Genomic DNA, 18,588 nt, shown 5'->3' with positions numbered 1-18,588 from the left:
GCAGGCCGCGGGCTTGGGAGGCAAATCTGGGCCGCGGCGCACGCGTGGCTCGAATGTCAGGTACTAAATTGCCTTTATGAGAGCCGCGCAGGCCTGCGATGACAACAGGGTGATAACAAAAGAAGTGTGGCCTTGTGGAAGAGTGTATGTGAAAGGAAGTGATTCATTTGAATTCAGAAGGAGTCTTGAACCTAGGCGGAAGCAGCCAAGCCCCGACCTGTCTCGTAGAACTTAGCTTAAGGGAGAGAGAAAAAAAAAAAAAAAAAAAAAAAAGGAGGGGAAATCGTTTAGAAAGAAAGGAAAAAAAAAAGGAAAAAAAAACACCAAAAAACAGGACTTGTGGGAAGTGAGCTTCACCTACTGAGAGATGGGGACTGGTCGGGCCTTGAGAGAGAGGCTGCAGATAGATCAGCGAGTGCCAGACGTAGGAGAGAAAACATATTAAGTGGTTTGAGAGCTCGACGAAGACACTTCTGAAAAAGAATCGAAATCGTCCCCAGCGAAGAGCGTCTGCCTCCAGGGCGGCGCAGTCATTGCGTGTGTCTTGCAGGCTCAGAGGAAATGCTGGGACGCCTGTTCACTCCCTGAACGCCAGGCTCGCAGCCAACTGCGCGAGGTGGTTGGTTTTTGTTTTCCAAAGACCAGTCTTTTTCCTCACAGCCTCACTTTTCTGTTCCTTTTGGTGATGATACATCCTCGAGAGAGAATCTGGACCTTCCTTGGGAACTGAATGAGAGCAAGTGGCTGCGGTGTAGGGTTTGGGAGATGGGGGCGTGGCTGCTGTGATTGGAAATGGTGTTGAAGGGGCTGATGACAAACGGACCCGCCTTGAGTGTTGGTTACCGTGTTCCGCGGCATTGTGCCAGCCCAGGTGCCAAGGCGTACAGAGTCCCAGTCCCAGGCTCACGCCCAGGAGCTTGCGGTCCCAGCGGGGAAGCCGACGTCGCGAAGGAGGAGGGACGTTGTTTAATTCTATGGGAAAACGCGTCTGTCTTGTTTTTTCTGTTCACCCAGAAGCTGAGAAAAAAACTCAGGCAGGTCAACGGGGCCTTATAAACAAGTGGTACCCTGGCAATACCAAAGTCCAGCTTCCCTGGCCCAGGCAGGCACCCGGCTTTGATGGCCGACTGCTTCCTTTTTCTAAGGGGCCCTTCTTTTCCAGTAACCCAAAGTACCCTTTGCTTTGAGCCACACCCTCCGCCTGCAGTCCTACGGGGTGCCACCGGGATGGGGGCAGAGAACAAGCGCGTGGCTTGTACTGTCTGACTTTATAACCAGCTGTTGAATGACCCGACGAGGTTTTCATGTGAGAACGGGGAAACGGTTCTTTTTCCTTCTGGAAGGAGGAGAAGCCAGAAGTTTATTTAATCTTTTCTAGGCAACTTATTTTATTGCATTTTTAATTTCCTCTCTTGCATTAACATGACCCTTTTCACTGGCTTCCCACGCCTGGTGCTTAATTACTTATCATTAGCAATGTACACGGGGGCCTTGCTGCATATTTATAGATGTGATCATTAGTACATGGAAAGACAAAGGCTTCTTTAAGGCTGTCATTAGTTATTCTGTTTTCATGGAAATGTTCATTAGGAGAAACTACCCACCTGGTTAAATAATTATAATTAAGAATTGGTAATCTCCTCTGCATTTTTAACTTGATCTTCTGTCTGTTGGTATGAAGCTACACAAGCTGGATTTGGCCAGAGTTCTATCTTTCATTTTCACAAGAATTGTCAACAAATACAGACTCTTTGTTTTTAACCTATAGGTGCTGACTGATTTGGCATCCGATCGATCTGATTTTTGTAACCTGGCAGTTCCTCTCCAAACCCCTGAACCAGCCGTGGAGAGTGGGGAGTCAGGGAAGGCAGTCACAGGATCTCTGGTTGCTTTAATTTTCTGGGCCTTTGTCAATGGTGCACACTGAACTTCAGGCTTCTTGCCCAAACTTTGCAAAGGGTCTCCTTTAGCTTCTCAACCACAGAGACACCAGGCTGGGTGGCCACTGCCCTGCATGTGCCAAACAAGACAAGTGGCAGCTGGCCGGTGCGAGTGTTTGTGTGTCAGCATCTGAGTCTTTCTATGTTTCTGATGAGGGCTAACCACAGCAGTGTCACAGCCGTGGCCCTGCCAACGCTTAGGCAAATACAGTCCACAAGCAGTCTTCCAATTGCTAGCAAATGGTCATGAGGCCCATACATGGCTACGTGTCAGCTGAGCTGAAACAAATGAGGTGACAGAAACGCAATAAAGGGAGCGTGGTCAGGCTGCCGCCCACTCCCCTCTGCCCAGACTGGTGCTCGGCGAGCTGCCACCCTGGACTGATGAGAATTTGCCAGTGATCAACCACAAGTGTGGGAAACGCTGGGTGGGGGCATAAATATCATCTGTAAACAATTAGGCAGCCACTGCTCATTCAGCGCCGTTTGGAGAAGCTAAGGAAGTCTGCAATCAGTTATATCTCCAATTACCGTAAAAATATATTAGCCATTCATTCATTTATTAATGATTCATCAGTTAACCACACATAATGAGCAAATAATTAGCTGTGCTGTACGGTTGCCAAAATTGAAGAAGTGTTGGCATTTTAAAGATGAAAGGTTGCATTTATGCAAAAGTCTGGTGATGATAAAGTTAATACGGAAGATAATTATAAAAGTGGCTGTCCTGTATTACAGGCCGAGGTACCACAAAACTTGCCTAATTGAACTGAAATTAATATTCTTCCAAAGTCTGCGTGTTGCCACACAACAAACGGCTGCATTTCTCTCGAAGATCTCCCTTCAGTAAGGTACACTGCACAATACAAGTTAATAAAATGCCAGACAGCTCGACTGTGTTCTTTGTTTGCTTGGTTCAGGGCCTCGTGGAAAACAATAAATTGCATTCATGTCAGCTGAGGCCCATCCCTTTGCTAATTACCGTTTGGTGCTGAAATGACTTCTGTGAAATTGGGAGCATGAGGAAACATCCAGCCGTACAAGAGAGGCTTTTCAGAGTTTTGCAGTAAATGTGAGATAGGCCTCAGGCACACAGATGTTAAAACAGTGAATTCCCCCACAGATTACACTAATGGAAACCCTGTCAGGGTAAGTCAAATCCGGGTCTGTGGTCAAAATCTAATTAAGGTTTCTGTACTTAAAAAGAATATGAATGCCTGGGGGTGGCGATGAATGTATAAGAAACTCACTTGTTTGTAAAATTGTTAGCATGAATAGTCAGTACCGGGGGGCTGGTACCTGCCATGGAACACCTGTTTTCTGAGTTGCTCTCTGCTTTGCTGAATGGATCAGGCGGCTTATTTCAGAGGTCAGCGAACTGGGCTCAGGCTGCAGTGGCCTCCCATCTCTGGGGCCTGGTGCAAGGCGTGGTCTGAGGTCACAGATGAAAATAGATCCTTGGAAGTTGCCCTGGAATCCCAAAGGATGCTTTGCTTGGCCACATGAAAACCACCCCAGGAAGATCCTGCCCCGGCTGCCTGGCACGAGGGAGCCAATAGTCCTCGCCCGGGGTGTGGAACTGGCCAGGCCCCCCTACTGGGGAAACCAGGGGTTGTCTCCGTGCAACTCGCCCTGTAGCCTGTGGGGACTGCCTCCTGGCACAGCTGCAGCGTGCAGGCGCGGCCCTGCTTCTAATAGAGGAAATGAATTTATAATGCTACAGTCTCTTCATTTTCACCAAACACAAATTTCCCCTTAAATACTTAAAAACAACACCCAGAGCTGGATATACCTTAAATTTCGAATAAATGAAATCTTAATCCAGTCTGTTGCCGAGTCTGAGTTGTTATTAAAGAAATAAATTTGAAACAGCAAGTGGTTTGAGAATTTTTGAATTTAATTATTTAAATCTACTTAGGGTAACTCTCATGCGCTATTTCAGTTTCCCATGGAGAACATGAATTCTGGGAAAGGTATCCCACGCAGGGCCCTGGAAATATTAACTTTCATGTACAACTGTGGGCTCAGCCATAGACAGACTGTGCTGCCCTCCTCCCCGGAAAAGCAGAAGAGAGAAATTGAGATTCTTTTTTTTTTTTTTTCTGGAAAATTCAGCCAAGAGATTTAGGACATATTTTTGAAAGAATGAGGGAAGCCCAACCCTCTTCTTTGGCCTCTCTGGTCCTCTTCAGATGCACTGTTTGCAAATAATGCATCTGAAGCTTGTTAGAGAGTGGGGGCTCATGTGGTCATGCCTTGAGCAATGAGTTAGGGAGCCCAAGGGTAAAGAGAAATTATAACCTGTGTACTTTAAATGGCCAACAACTAATTTAGGGCATGCTCTAGCCTAGTGAGTGTCTGGGGCCTGATTTTTGACACTTGTGAAAATAGCCCATGGGCCGTGACTATCCCAAGGGCAATAGTTCCAGGTCAGCGTACTTAGACCTTTTGGTGCCACTTCAGTCTGCAGACTTGGGGAGATTCTGCTGTTGTGACTGGGGCCACGTGCCACCCTGGCCTTAGCTCTGAGAACAAAGGATGCTTTCAAGGTATTAGCAAGCTTGCTTTTTAATGGCGTCCACCTTGAGATGTGGGAGGGGGAGTAGTTGCAAGATTTGGGCACACACTTGTGTGACCATTTCTTTTTCCAGTTTACCAGTACTTTGCTGTGGCACACGGTGGGTTGTTCTGGAGCCTGTGTGTGGGGGTTAAATTACCAGACACCTGCAAAGACTTGCTGGAGCAGGGCTTCACCCACACAGTGGGACCTTGGGCAGGGGCCGGGGGCTGAGTCAGAGAAACCCAGTGTCTGATTTAGTTCTCTTTAGGGCTGGCCATTTGCTAGGCGTCGCGACTTCGTAGCTGCCAAATGGAACTTTCCCACATCCAACTCAGACTAACAAGAGGATATTGACTTGGAGTGATTTCTAGACCCAGAATTCTGTTTTTTCCACACAATATAAAAGTCTTTATAGAAGCCAACAATTTTGAAGAAGAAAGCAGATCTTAGTGTGGGGTCCAGCCTCAGCCTTGACCTTGTCCCCTGTGACTGAAAAGGCCGATGGAAGTCGCACAATTCACAGTGTTCAGAGCATGAGTGAATGTTTTATCATCTCAAAGAGCAGACAGAGAGCTAGATTAGGGGTTTCCCCAGGAAGTGATTTCCAGTGGCCAAAAAAGCTTAGAATTCAAGTTTCTGGGTTTAGATTTTGAACAACAGTACCGTAGACTTATTACTGATTCTGGGTATTTCATATTATTTAAAAACCTACAAACATTTTTGGAATAGCTGTTCTTTCCCAAGGGCAGAGCTGGGCCCTAGGAATTGAGAGAGGAAAAGTGGTGGTTCCTGCTCGTGGGAGGTGCTCATGTTGGCTGGCAGAGCCTGCCCTCGCCAGTGTGAATCAAACTCCACGCAGCCAGATTTCCCTGTCATTACAGTGCCTACCCTGTAGAAACCCAATCAATGTTTGTTGAATGAGTGGATCTGTTAAGAAGGGAGTGTCAAGCTTCCTGTCTTTCTAAGGAGTTATTGTGTGAGTTAGAGAGTTAACGTTTGTAACTCACTTCTATGCCCCTACATGCTATACAAATATAAATTATTAAATACTGTCATAATAATCATGGGTCCTAAGTAGTCAATTATAGTTTTTAGGAAGTTTGTGACATTTAGATTCTTTTGTTGGGCAGATGGTATAATATTGCACCTGTTGGAATAGCAGGCATTTTGGGAAGGGACATTGATTCAGAACTATTTATAACAGAGCAAAACACTGGCTTCTTAATAATTGTATCTGTATTGTTTTCTCTGGAAGCTACACAGCTGAACACTCTAGCTCGTTGAATTGGAGCTTCTGAAAAGACCGTCGTTTCTGAAAGCTCTGTTTACTCTACATGCTCCTTCAGTTCTTATTTTTTCTTACACTGCGTGGATGGGTTTTTAGTCCCCAATTTGTTTGCAGCCTTGTCTCTCCTCCACATGTCTCCATCTGTCCATCATTCCTCTTTGTCCCTCTGTCTCATGTCTTACTCTTTGTCCTATTCCTGCTCCTCCTAAGACATTCCATTCTTCAGGGATGGCCTTTGAGCCAATTCGGAGCCCAGCTGAACTGTGGTCTTTTGGGGTGTCCAGAACTGTTGTTTTTGCCTAGACTTCTTTTTTAATTTTAATTAAAAATTTTATTTATTTATTTGAAAGAGTTACACAGAGTGAGGAGAGAGAGAGAGAGAGAGAGAGAGGAAAGATCATCCATCTGATGATTCATGCTACAGATAGCCACCACAGCCAGGGCTGAGCCAGACCAAAGCCAGGAGTTTCATCCGGGTCTCTCACATGGGTGGCAGGGTCCCTAGTTCTTGGGCCATCCTCTACTGCTTTTTCCAGGCCATGAGCAGGAAACTGGATTGGAAGTGGAGTAGCTGTGACTTGAATTGGTACCCCTAAGGGATGCCGGCATTAAAGGTGGCAGCCACAAGGCCAGCCCCTTTAATTTTAATTTTTAAAATCTATTTATGTGAAAGGCAGAAGAGAGAGAGAGAGAGACAGAGAGAGACAGAGAAAGAGAAAGAGAGGAAGAGGGGAGGGAGAGAGATTGCAAAAATCTCCCGTCTGCTGGTTCAGTCTTCAAATGCCTGCAAGTGCTGGGGTTGGGCTGGGCTGAAGCCAGAAACTGGTAATGCAATTTGAGTCTCCTATATGGGTGGCAGGGACTCAACCACTTGAGCCATCACCTGCTGCCTCCCAGGGTACGCATTAATAGGAATCTGGAAACAGGAGCTGGAACTGGGTACGAAGAGCCCAGGAACATCAATACAGCAGACATCTTAACTAGGATCATAACTGTTATACCAAATGCCTATCCCTGTCTGTATTTTTAAAAAAGATTTATTTTATTTATTTGAAAGGCAGAGGTATGGGAGGGAGGGAGGCTACAGAAAGAGAGATCTTCCATCTGCAGAGTCACTCCTTAATTGGCTGTAACAGTTGAGGCAAACTAGGAGCTTCAAGCACTTGGGCCATCATCCTCCACTGCTTTCCTAGGCGCATTAGCAGGGAGCAGGATTGGAAGTGGAACAATCTGGACTCCAACTGGCGCCCATATGGGATACCGGCAGCATTGCAGGAGGGGGCTTACTCTGCTACACCACAAGGCCAGCCTCCCTGCCGGGATTTTAACCTTTCCATTCTCCACCTCCTCCTCGTCTGCGTCTGGGCAGGAGCGAGGCTGACTTCCTCCTCAGCCCACAAAGGCCATGCTTGTCTCTCGGGCCTCTGCTCCTGTGAGTATCTCACCTGGAAGACATTTCCTCCTGTCAGAACTTTCTAAACTCCGTTACGCAAGGACCATCTCCTCTTGGGAACTGCTGTGCTTCCTTGATTTTCACTTCTTCTAAGCTCCTCCTGCCCATAATTCAGCAGCTCTTTCTGTTGTACCCTATGATTTAGTCCCAGCATCCCATATGAGCTCTAAGCTTCTTATCACTGAAAAAACCTTCTTACGTCCCAGGCTCTGCACTGAGGTGCATTGCATTATTATTTCATTTCAACTCCATGACAGTGCTAGGAGGTAAGCGTTTTTGTCATTTCCGTTTTACTAATCAGGAAACAAAGACCCATAGACCATGACTGACTTACTCAAAGTCATATAATTAATAAGGCTGAGAGCTGGGTTCTGGAGTGGTCACTCTCTTCAGTACTGAAGGACTTACTTCTCCAACTGCTTTGAGTGCTGCTAACTGAATTGTGCTTTGCTTAAGTGGGCCTCTTTACCCCATGTCACACCCCACTTTGCTGGGTAGCCTGCACACAAAGATTGGTGTTGCAGGGGTATGAGGATCTGTCTACCTCATGGCAATTTAGGACAGCTCCTAGGCACAAGCCAACTTCAGAGCTGTCTGTGAGGTTGCCTGGAGCCTTTGTTGTGACTATGGTTGTGACCTGACTTCGCCTGTTACCAGGTCCTATTTCTTTCCCTTCTACAAATGATAATCCCCAAGAACACACACTCATAAAACTCCTGTACACAATCCTCTGATTCAAGGTTGGTGTCAGGAATGGTCCAAGAAAGGTGATGTTAAGATAGAATGCTGGAGCTTCATCACCTGTTAACCTTTGGTAATGGGAGCCCTTTCCTGGGGGTAGGTGGAGTAGCGACAGATCCAAGCACAAAGTACCACTGTTGAACTAGAATGAAACGCTGACTGAAGGGACTGTATTAGTGGGTTAATGTATGAGTTCCAAATGGGAACTATGGGAAAACAGTAATTATACGAACAATGGCATTGGATGACCATTACTGGGAGCAATGAATGCTTTGGAAAAAGAAGGCAATTAATGTGAAAACCAGAAGCTCTTACTGATTTGCTATCAAGGGAGCTCCATAGCCTATAGTTAGGACACAGGAAAGATTGATATCAGGGCCAGAGCTTAATCATAAGGTTGTCAGAGTTTCACAGAAGGTTGAATGCTCAGTCTGGGTAAGTGTGCTATGCTAGACTGGGTTCTTACTGGGAGAGAACCAGACCTTGAGATATTAGATGATGATATCTAAGTTGATACACTTTAGATTCCCCCAAACTTTCTGGGCCTGCAGAAATGGCCTACTGCTCTCTGACAAAGGTTGGCATTATGGCTGCCTAGCTAGGAAAGATGTAGAGGCATCTGCCTTGCAAGACAAATGCTTCCTCCTTACTTCCAGACCTGCCCTCATATTCCTTCTCTTGGCAGCCAGACTAACAAATAGGGTTAAATAATAACATTGCCTGGCTGGGAGATGCTGGCCCTGCTAGGGGAGGAAATGTACTATATCTTGGAGGAGCTGCAGGACCTGGCCAACAGGAACTGGAAGGATATGAAACATCATTTAGAGAACTGGATTCTGAGAATACTGGCTTGAGGTAGATGGAATATAAAGTCACACAAGGGAAAATTTATCAGTATGCAAGCACTCTCCTGGGATACAGGATTTACCGTCTGACAAAGATCCTGGGCTCTAACCAATAAACTGCTAGAATGACTCTGAGAAACCTGGAGAAAAAGTTCACATGAAATGAAATAGAAATGAATTACCATGACAATTGGTGGGAGAAAGGATGAAAAGCCCAGAGAAATGGGCACGACAGCGTGGAAGTGCTGCAAAGGGAGAACACACCAAGTGACTGTGCTCAGTAGGAGGGCCCAGAGGAGAGATTGCACACGTTATATGCAGTTTGAAAAGCAGCTCCTGGTATGCTTTGGGATTCTGCCTATTAGTCATCAAATGATTATGAGGTGAGAACTCGCCATCATAAACTGGTTTCTGTCTGGCCCAACAAGTCAGAATTTTCAGTGGGTAATCCCAAGAAGTAATCCATTTAGAGATGGAAAGGGCACATTTAAGGCTAAGAATGAGCAGAAGCAAAGGGGAAAGCAACTCCATGAGCAGGTGGTCCAGCCCCCTGGTTCTCAGCTACCATTGTCACATTACTTCTCTCTCAGTGCACTTCTGTGGCTGCATGGGGGTCCCTTCTGGCCAACTGTTAGAACACACAAAAAGCCAAGCTTGGTTTGTGAGTATATTGATCTAGTATATGGGGGTAATCTGAAAATGGTTGGCCACTGCATTGTAGCCCTACTCAGGGGTGATCTTGAAGTTGCCAATTAGTGAAAATCCTCTCCAGGAGTACAGGTTCAAGTGGTGCACCTTCTTATCCACTAAAAAATATTTATTTGAAAGGAATCGTGACAGAGAAGGGGGTGGGGAATGGATCCTTCATCTGCTGGTTTACTGCTCAAATGGCCGCTACAGCTTGGACTAGGCCAGGCCATATCCAGGAGCCAGAACCCCATCTGTGTCTCTCATGTGGGTGACAGTAGCTCAGGTACTTGAGTAATCGTCTGTTGCTTCCCAGGCACATTAGCAGGGAATTGGATCAGAAGCAGAGTTTCCAAGACTTGAACTGGCGCTTCATTCCATATGGGATGTGGGTCTCCCAAGTGTGGACTTAACCTGCTATACTGAAATGAATGTCCTTTATAGTTTCTTTCTGTAAAAAAGGGAATGTATAAATTTTTTTTTAAAAAAAGATTTATTTATTTATTTGGAAGGTGGAGTTACAGAGAGGCAGAGGCAGAGGTAGAGAGAGAGATCTTCCATCTTCTGGTTCACTCTTCAAGTGGCCACAACGGCTAGAGCTGGGCTGATCTGAAGCCAGGAGCCAGGAGATTCTTCTGGGTCTCCCATGTGGATGCAGAGGCCCAAGGACTTGGGCCATCTGCTACTGCTTTCTCAGGCCATAGTAGAGAGCAGGATTGGAAGTGGAGCAGCTGGGACTTGAACCAGCTCCCATATGGGATGCTGGCACTGTAGGCTGAGCTTTACCGGCTATACCACAGGGCTGGCCCCGAGAATGTGTAAACTTATGGGAAATGGCAAATGGGTTATCCAAGTGGTCAAAATTCTGGAAAGAAGAAGACAGGATATCTGGGGAAGTTCTCTCATAGGAGTGGGCATGAAGTGTGAAGATCTTTGTATCACCAGTTAACCCCCACTCCATAAATTATGCAGCACAGAAGAGGAATTAAACAACCAAAGAGATAGAATGACTGGGCTAGTTGACATAAGCTGGTCTCATATATGGATCACACCAGTGCTGGCACAATGAGTGCATAAATGGAGTAGCCACAATGACAGGGGTGGGAGCTATATATGGGTCTACTGCATGGCTCTACTCACCAAGCTAATAGTGTAGTTCTTGTTGCTGCCAAATGTCTGACTGCCAGCCACAGAGAACCATTCCCAATATGACACTGTCTTTGAAAGAGGGTAGTGGCCTCCAAGGAGCCACTTAGTGGTAAGGAACAACAATTCACTTGAACTTGAGAAAACACTATTTCAAAATGGGATTTTTCCTGCCTGGCTGCAGAGCCTCAGCATGTACCACCATCTCAGGGATTAGAGTATCTGACTCATCAACATGGATCCCACATCACGTCATGTCACAACCAAGGGGCCTACTTTATGGCAAGGGGAGTGCACCAGTGGACACATGGCCATGGGACTCATTGGCCCTATCTCAGATATCACCATCTAGAAGAATACCCGGTCTCCTACAGTTATGTAAGGGGCTGTTGAAATCACAGTGGAGGTACCAGCTTGGGGATGGGATCTATGAGAATTAGTCACAGTCCTCTAGGATGAAGTGTACACTCAAACTCAGTGACCATTACACTTGAGTGTCTAGGTATTTTCCTACCCAGTTTGGATGGTAAATGTGCTGATGGTAGCCTGAGAATAAGTTAAGTGGCACAGAAACCTCAAGGATAAGGGTTTGGGTCATGCAAGGTGTATCACTCAGACCCGAAGTGATGCCAGCTGAGGGTAGAGGGAATCTAAAGTGGTCATGAGAAGATGGAGATACTGATAGCAGTCACAATGCTGAGACCATTTGCCAATATAGTTGACCTCAGCTATGGTGGAAGGGGCTGTGTCTGGTGGGGACAGATATTCCTGCTCTTAGTGGCTCCGCCTTTTTGCCTTTTATGCTCTCTCTTCATTTGGTTCAAAATTAGTTCTTCCATTTATACCAGGTTAGGCTGCAGGATGGCATTTACTATCATTCCATAGCCTTTTCATAGTGTTTGAAGACTATTCACCAACCATTGGACACTTATTAACCATCTACTGTGTATTAGGGTTTGTTCTTGGTACAGGGACAAGAAAATGACTAAAAGATATAAAACATAGCATTTTCCTTGAACAAATTCCCAGTCAAGTGAAGGGAAAAGACACTTAACTAAATGATTAGAAACACTCTGGTAACTGCAGTGGTAGAGGTGAGCGTAGAGGAATGAAGGCTTGTGCAGTGGAAGGGAAGGGACAGTAAAGGAAAACTCCAGGAGGAGGTGATGCCTAGGCTGAGCCTTGTGAGGGAGACCAGGGTACATACAGTCCACGGAAAGCAAATATGTCGATGGTACTCAGAAAGTCTTTCTCATCATGGGACACTTTTCTGAGTCAAATAAGAATTTACTCATGATAATTCTGAAGACAGAGGATCCACACAAGGTTATACATAACCCTATCCACAAAATCCAAGATTTCAGCATCCCAAGGGAATTTAACAAAGGCAATGTACTCTAAGGATTATGCAGTATGCAAACTGGTGATGAACTGGTGGTCAAAAAAGGAAAAATAAATCAGGAAAAACTAGCATGTTTGAGGACTCTTTAAAAAATTCAGGGGCCAGCGCCGTGGCTCACTAGGCTAATCCTCTGCCTGCAGCGCCGACACTCTGGGTTCTAGTCCCGGTTGGGGCACCAGATTCTGTCCCGGTTGCTCCTCTACCAGTCCAGCTCTCTGCTGTGGCCTAGGATGGCAGTGGAGGATGGCCCGAGTGCACCCACATGGGAGACCAGGAGGAAGCACCTGGCTCCTGGCTTAGGATCGGCACAGCCCGCCAGCCATAGTGGCCATTTGGGGGGTGAACCAATGGAAGGAAGACCTTTCTTTCTGTCTATCTCTCACTGTCTAACTCTGCCTGTCAGGGAAAAAAAAAAAAAGAAAATTCAGGGAAAATGAATATTATGAAAAAACTATGCATGGATTTCAATTTTTTTGCATGAAAATAAACTTATTGCTTAATTCCATTTTCCTATGAACTTTTTTGAAGTACACTCATTAGAAGATAAGTTTGGGGCTGGCAATGTGGCGCCGTGGGTTAATGCCCTGGCCTGAAGCGCTGGCATCCCATATGAGCACCGGTTCGAGACCTGGCTGCTCCACTTCCTGTCCAGCTCTCCGCTATGGCCCGGGGAAGCAGTAGAAGATGGCCAAGTCCTTGGTCCCCTGCACCCACGTGGGAGACCCGGAAGAAGCTTCTGGCTCCTGGCTTCAGATCAACACAGCTCCGGCCATTGCAGCCATTTGGGTAGTGAACCATCGGATGGAAGACCTTTCTCTCTCTCTCTCTCTGCCTCTCCTCTCTCTGTGTAACTTGACTTTCAAATAAATAAATAAATCATTAAAAAAAAAAAGAAGATAAGCAGACCTGCAAACTACTTTGGCAACAAGATCCTGACCAAGCTAAAAGCCAACATTGAAGTTCAGGTAGAATCTAATGGTCAATCAAATATGAAATAGGAATAGCTTTCAGCTTCTTATTTTTTTTCCCTCACTAATAACCATGCAAAACATGTACTGATAGATTAGAATACCCATTGGCCGGTGCTGCAGCTCACTAGGCTAATCCTCCGCCTTGCGGCGCCAGCACACCGGGTTCTAGTCCAGGTCGGGGCGCTGGATTCTGTCCCAGTTGCCCCTCTTCCGGGCCAGCTCTCTGCTGTGGCCCGGGAAGGCAGTGGAGGATGGCCCAAGTGCTTGGGCCCTGCACCCCATGGGAGACCAGGAGAAGCACCTGGCTCCTGCCTTCGGATCAGCGTGGTGCGCCGGCTGCAGTGCGCCGGCCGCGGTGGCCATTGGAGGGTGAACCAACGGCAAAGGAAGACCTTTCTCTCTGTCTCTCTCCCTCACTGTCCACTCTGCCTGTCAAAAAAAAAAAAAAAAAACAAAAAACAAAAAACAAAAAACAAACAAACAAACAAAAAAAACCATCAATGACTTTGAGAATGGCAACCAGTCTACTAGGGTGGAAACTGTGCTTGTTTGCAGAAATGTGGTATTACTGAAAAGTTATGTCAGTAGGGATGTGCCACTCGGGTCAGCTGTTCCTAATTAGGGGTCCAGACAATACACCGAAACCAGAACGGTTTGTAACCTGGGTTAGTACTTGGTCTTCCCTCATTTCACATCTAGTCTGCATAGACATAATGCTGGATGTTGCTTGAACGTGGGCCAAAGTGTCAACCTACACATTGCACACAGAGCCTTGGAATGACGCTCCGCGACTGAAAGTGAAGTTTGAAACCATCATAATTGAGAGGTTCAGGGTACCCTCTAAAAGTTAGATAAAAATGTAATGTAGCAAAGACTATGTAAAACAAGTAAGTACTTGGAGAGTAAGTATTACAACTGAAATTGTGGGACTCTTGCTTTGTGAGTGGTTTCTTTTTGGCAAAACACCTGGTATAGATTAAATGTGGGAAAAGCTTTAAAAGGTATTTTTAACCTATTAAAACCACTGTTAAATTTAATTCAAATGTCGAAGATCTGCATAAAACGGCCAGATTTCTAAATGGATGGAAGAACTGGGAAGTGATAATCCTCTAGGTCTTTCTAATTTTTCTAGTCATATCTCTATCCCCTCCTTCACTTGATCTCCATTCTCCTTCCTTCTTTCCTCCCTAAAGCCTCTTTCAATCTCCTGCGTGTTGGATTCATGTGATCTCCTTCCTGTTTCCATGATAAGCCCGGTTGTTCACACAGTGATCGACTGGGCTATGCTGCACAGAAGAGACTCAAGTACAGACATCAGCTGACACTGATTCTTGTGGAGGTGGGCTGAAATATTGACTCAAAGGGAAAGTGAGTGATGCCTGGTTCCCAAGAGTTGGCAGACAGAATAAAACAAGTGTGCCTTCTTGGTGGAGAAAAATGACTATTTAATGAAATGAGAACACTGGACCCAGAATGGACTTTTTAGCATGAAATCAGATGTATCTGTGCTATCCCTTTTGAGTCACAGGAAAAGAGGTAGAGAAGTGAAGCTGCTGGGTCCAGTTCTGCTATTAACTAAATGACCTAGGTTTCCTTACCTAAAGTGTGGGGGGATGATATAATGATCTCTGAATTTCCTTTTAACTTGAAAATTTCATGAAAAAGAATCACATGCGGCCACCCTGGATGGTTGTATTGCTACTGTATGTTTTCTTTAAACCAAGTCTCAAATCCACTCAATATGAAGTAGCTTAGTAATGGGAACCAGAAACTCAGGAGAGGCCACCCTCACGTACAGGGAATTGACTGGCTTGGCCTGTGTGTTTGTGTTTGTTTCTTCTGACTCCTGGGTGGGGGTCGAGGCTGGGGAAGTAACATTTATGTGAATCCAGGCAGAGGGAGAAGTTTTCTCCTTCATCTCCCCTTCCCAAACAATCTCGCTTAGTTCATCATCTTGTGTTGACATTACTTATGAATGCTAATGAACTCATAAATGCTAATTAATAACTCCATGTGCTTCTGTTTACTGTCAAATATAGAGATCCAGGTGCAGTGTAGACCTGGCCCAAACAGTACATTTCTACATCTCTGAGCTGAGAACATGGGTGGGATGATTGTTGCAGTACTGCCAAAGTTGTTGCCTTACACCTTTTTAAAATACACATGGGAGCTATAATTAAATCCTCACACAAACATTGTCTTCTGAGTTCTCACTGAGAAAAGGAACCAGAGTCCACTCTAGCTGTATTCTGCAGGTTCTCCTGTGAAACACAATCAATGGGACACACTTGTCAGTGTAAGGAAGGAGACTTATTGGAGAGATCGGCTCGCGTGAAGATGGAGGCCGAGGAGTCCCAGGATCTGCCGTGTGCAAGCTGAAGAACCAGGGATGCCAATGATGTCAATCTCAGTCCACATGAGGGCCTGAGAACCTGGGCTGACGTTGAGTCCAAAGGGCCCAGAACCAGGCGTTCTGAAGTCTGGGAATGTTCTGAAAGTTCTGGGAGAAGATGAGTGTCCCAGCTCAGATAGAGAGAGCTCTCCTTTCTTCCACCTTCCTGTTCTGTTTAGGCCCTTGATGGGTCGGATGGTGTTCACCCACCTTGCTGAGGGCCATCTGCCGTACTCAATCCACCAACTAAACTGCTAACTTCTTCCTGAGACCTCTTCACAGACACACCCAGAAATAATGATTCACAAGCTATCTGAGCCTTCCTTATCTCAGTCAAGTTGGCTCAGAAAATTAACCATTACACCAGCAAACAGCATGATTAAGGTGGACTTCATCTTTAGGGTAAGGTCAAAGTAGAGTGGGGGCAGGGGTCCTGCCCCAGTATGACCAAGATGCCCAAGTGATGTCTCCTGGCAAGGAATGGAGCAGAAACCCCGAAAGGGCAGTAAGCTCTGCAAGGCTGCACCTACGAAGATCAATGGTGCATAGGATGAGGCACGTGGGATGCTAGTGCCTTTGCCCTCTCCCAGGTGTAGCTCTCTTGTCTGCTGCACCAAGGGTAGGCTTTGTAGAGTTAGCAACTTAATCCGCCGGAAGCCAGGCCTCCCTCCACGTGTGCTGCCCTGATATTGCTGGTTGAAGCCTGGACTTTGAGCAAGCCTGGACTTTTTTCAGCAAACAAGAGGGTAAGACTGACCGCATGCTAATGATCAAACCTGGAATTTGTCAAATGTTTATTACACACCAGGCTTGGGTGTGGAATCCAGCAATGCTTTTTTTGTGGTTGCTACTTGTTATTGCCCCATTTGAGAGTTTTGTAAACCAAGGCAGAAGAGTTATATAACAAAGCCGGGGCTTGAACTGCTGTGTCTCCCACCCAGAGTGACTGCTGCCTTGGGAGCAGAGGATTCCAATGTGATGGGGACCTTGGCACTTGGGTCCGTTCCCGCATAGGTGGTCCTGAGCTGTTGGTAGCCCTGCCTCCTGGGAGTCCCGCAGCCCTGCCTTTCCAAGACCCGTTTTCTTCCCATCTAGAGAGGTAGGCCTTGGATCTAGGTCCTTTTCCCAGCTGCACTTGCGTGGGAGCCCCCAGGATTCTCCCTGAATTGGAAATCACCCTGTCCCTCCCTCACCTGCACCTCGCGGGTTTCTCCCTTTTCTCTTCTCAGGACCCACCTCCATGCCTTAAAAGCACTCTCGCTGGCTCTATTTTTAAAGTCGCTGTTCAGTACTAGGGTGGGCCCCCTCTGGGACAGCGCTGTGCTTGCAGGGGGTGGAGCTGAAGGCAGTGCTCAGGCCCTTGGGGAGAAGCCAGCGGGGAGCAACACAGCTATAGCTTTTGGGTGAGCCTCCCAGGCAGGGAGGTACTTTGCAAAGAAAGTGAATCTTTATAAACCCTGTGCTCTCTTCAGAGGCTTTATGGGTGGCGGGCACAGCTCCTGTGAGGAGGATAAAGCCGTAAAGGAAGGAAAACTGCTACCTGCCAATGCTACGTGCTTTTAAAGGCGGGAGGTGGGTGGCAAGAGGGACGCTGCCTCCAGCGGCGCTTGCTCTGGTGGCGATGAACACATGGTGGTTTGACACTTCTCTAGGGCTGCCCATCACCCTCCCTGCTCCCACTCCCCACCCAGGGTTATGCTGGAGGGAGAAGGAGCCAGTGGCTGTGTCCGCCAGCCCCAAATGCCAGCAGCTGCACAATCCTGGGATAATTGCTCATATCAGTTTCTTCTGTTTTCCAGGCCTCAGAAAGTGTTCCAGGGACGAACTTACTGCAGTATGATGACCTGCAAAAGCGGCCCTTCCAACGACATTTCAAACTCCAAGTCAGCCGTGTCAAAGTTGGAACCAGGGCTGTGGAGGATAATGGGTCAGATGCAATTAGCAGCTCAGAGAGCTGCACGTTGCAGTCTGATTTATTTTTTTGCCCATCAGATTCCAAGAATCCTAGTGCTTAAAAGCAATGAAACAATTGCCCTATTGTACTGAAATAAAGCTCAGTTAATTCAAAAATCAGTTACACCACCAGGTGGGGCACATTGTGGCCCCAAACAGATGGGGTTGAAAACTTCCCCCAAAATGCAGTCTTGTTAAATTAAAAACTTGATCCAGGGTGGGACAAATAGGGAGCTGTGAATGGAATGGAGTCAGGTCCACCCAAGCGAATTCTTTCTTCTTCCACTCCTTTCCTGGCCTGAAAGAGAAAAATGCACCATTCCACTTTCATCAGAGCTAGCATCTATGCAGCAACGCAGCCATCCGCCATCTGCAGTAAATGTGTTACTTTAATTAGTCTGAAAATTAAAGGGCAAGGCTGGGCCAATGTGAATGATGATGAAAATACGTGTGCATCCCATGCAATCGTCTCATTTAATTAATAGTCTTGTAAACTGTATGGCTCACTTTAAGTCAGTCGAGAGGTATAACAACTCCATTTTAAATATCCACTTAATACTTAACAGGCTGTGAGGAACACACTATAGCATGGAGCCCCTGCTCAGGTTTCACTGTCTGAAATTTTTCAAAGCTGACCCAAGTCAACCCGAAAAATGTTTAACACCCTGGGCTTGAACACAAGCAACTCTGTGATGAACAGACATTCAATTACATTTTGAAAAAGTGAGAAGCATTTTTGTAAAATAGCGACCCTGGAAACTAATTGGCAGCCACAGAACTTGTGAGCGAAGGCCAAATCTTGTGGGGAACTTTTACTACACTAACACGACTCAAAGAACATGTGAATAAAAGGCATCTTTGTTTCCCAGTCAAATTAGTTGATTAAGAAATAAAACGTCTTAACGTGTTTTTAAATGTAGAATTAATTATTTATAGGAGAAAAATGAGCGTCAGGGTATATGAATTCTACTCTGTGTGTGTGGATTGAATGGGGGAGAAACAGTAATCCTTGTGGATCCATGTCTTAGGTCATTAAGCAAAATGAGATATTAAGAGCTCCAGTTATTGAAAAAAAAAAGATCACATTCAGGTTGCAAGTCATGCGGTCCCATTTGAGTTTCAAAGTCCAGATTAGTTATGGCACACACTGAAAATGTGATTCAGAACAAGAAGACTGCTTCCCATAGGCCGACTACTGACATGGGAGGGG

The 18,588-nt window shown here is 46.1% G+C and overlaps 1 long non-coding RNA gene across 1 annotated transcript; it reads left to right on the top strand.

The window, feature by feature from the left end:
- The first annotated feature begins 15,131 nt into the window (after nt 1–15,131).
- Nucleotides 15,132–18,224, top strand: LOC127493424 (uncharacterized). Its single transcript, XR_016236732.1, has 3 exons — nt 15,132–16,171; nt 16,367–16,524; nt 17,225–18,224. It is a non-coding gene; the product is annotated as an uncharacterized LOC127493424 (long non-coding RNA).
- Nucleotides 18,225–18,588: the final 364 nt, after the last annotated feature.

Source organism: Oryctolagus cuniculus, chromosome 7 (genome assembly GCF_051225735.1).
Source record: "Oryctolagus cuniculus isolate XC-2025 breed Fujian yellow rabbit chromosome 7, ASM5122573v1, whole genome shotgun sequence".
NCBI lineage: Eukaryota > Metazoa > Chordata > Mammalia > Lagomorpha > Leporidae > Oryctolagus > Oryctolagus cuniculus.
Note: the sequence above shows the minus strand (reverse complement) of the source record. Positions and strands in the feature narration are given on the sequence as shown.